Source organism: Phytophthora parasitica, assembly GCF_000247585.1.
Source record: "Phytophthora parasitica INRA-310 unplaced genomic scaffold supercont2.20, whole genome shotgun sequence".
Lineage (NCBI taxonomy): Eukaryota > Oomycota > Peronosporomycetes > Peronosporales > Peronosporaceae > Phytophthora > Phytophthora nicotianae.
In genome coordinates this window covers 599,110-600,975 of record NW_008649006.1, presented here as the reverse complement: position 1 = coordinate 600,975, position 1,866 = coordinate 599,110, and positions in this window count along the sequence as shown.

The window sequence follows — 1,866 nt, the reverse complement described above, 5'->3', positions numbered from 1 at the left end:
TCATGTACTGAGAGGCTGTTAACTCTTCGGGTACTCCGTACCCATGTGTACGCCACACCCGTGTAACCCCGTTACAATAATGATGGTCGAGTGTAAGCAAACACACGTACAATGCGTACTAAAAAAAGTCATTTGATCGCTGTGGGTATCAATACCCCTCCTCTTGCATTGTTGAAAGCTGTAGGGTAGTCGGAGTACACCATTTCTGGATCAAATTGAGAATTTCACAGATCAAATCTTAAACAACTAGAATCAAAACGAGAATTTACAAGAAAAATGCGAAGTGTCTCATCTAATTGTTCTGTGGGGTGAGATTTGAGGCACATTAGAGTGGACAAGCGTACAACTCTGCACATACTATTAATAGCAGATGTGATGGGGTGGAACAATTATCATAATTTGATGTTTTTGTTTTGATCTGGGATATTCTCGATTGATCAAGAAATGGTGTTTTGAATCAGCACGCTTTGGCAATTTAGGATCTTATTTCTAAGCTAACAGAGGATCCGATTGGGGTTTCTTTTATTTCGAAAAAGTAACCCGGGAATTTATTATCCATATTCTGGAAAGACCCCAGAAAATGTAAGAAACATAGACTAAAAACAAAAAAATATCCAAACAACTCGTGCATCGTGCGTCCGGTATATGATAACAGAAGAGAAAATATATATCGGTATTTTAGTTGTGAATCATGAAGCCTGGTTGATATTGCCTACCCGGGCACGGCCGGGGGAGCTCGAAGTTTGACGAGCCGCAGTGCCGAGCAAACCAGCGATCGTGTTATCAACGGTGTTGCAAACTTACTTTCGCACATTTTCCCCTGATGTGGCTCCGAATATGGTTTGCTGGCAATACTTAAAGGTTCGAGACAAAGCCCAAGAGCAACCGATCCACCGCAATTTTGCGCTAACGCATCGCAGCCAAAACCCAATGGATGCTACGTCAATCCCTGGTTCTCTTTTTCTCGCGACTCAAAATAGCACTCTGATCTATGAATTTGGGTGGAACCACCTATTTGCGCTCGAGGCAAAACGAGTGGTCATTCAATTACAAAAAGGTGGCATTCCTTTCCTTCGCGGAGATTTTACACACGCGCGTTTAGAGGCAGATGGAAATACTCTGTGTGTTCATGCGTCATGGGAGCGGCTCGATACACACAACTGCGGTTTCCATACGTTCCGTCGTACGATTGTTGCCCTCGTGATAACCGCCGTTTTCGGTCCTATGTGTGTGGGTGCTCCATTGAGGGGACAAGTCCGCGGGCACTTACCAGGCACGTTCGCCGGAGCCACAATTTTTGTGTGAATACCCGTGCGTCGTGCGGATTCCCGGACACCGACACTACAAGAGATGCAGAGTTGGAAGAAAGCATGACCGCCGCCATGATGCTTTCAATTTTTATTGGAGCGCTCCGCCGGGTGCCTACCCCTGGCAACTCTAGCTACTAGTGTAAGTAGGATAAACCCACAACCATACCTCTACCAGAACGGTAAACGATCATTGAGGCGTGATCTGAAGACCCAGACTCAGCCCTTACACCGGGACGGACTGGACCTGCAAAGCGCTAATATAGGCTAACCAGTAAAACTAAGAACACGCTACTAGCTCGAGCAAAGCTAGTAGGTGTTATGAATCGTCGTGATCTAAAGACCCAGACTCAGCCCTTATACCGGGACAGACTGGACCTGCAAATCGCTTATATAGGCCAACCAGTAAAAATAAGAACACGCGACTAGCACGAGCAAAGCTAGTAGTGTTATGAATCCTCGTGGTCTCAACAGCGAAAGGGTACCAGGCACGGGTAAGCCTTTTACGAGGGCGCCGAGTGTTCAACACTCGACTGGAAGAATATATGGGAGGCAACTC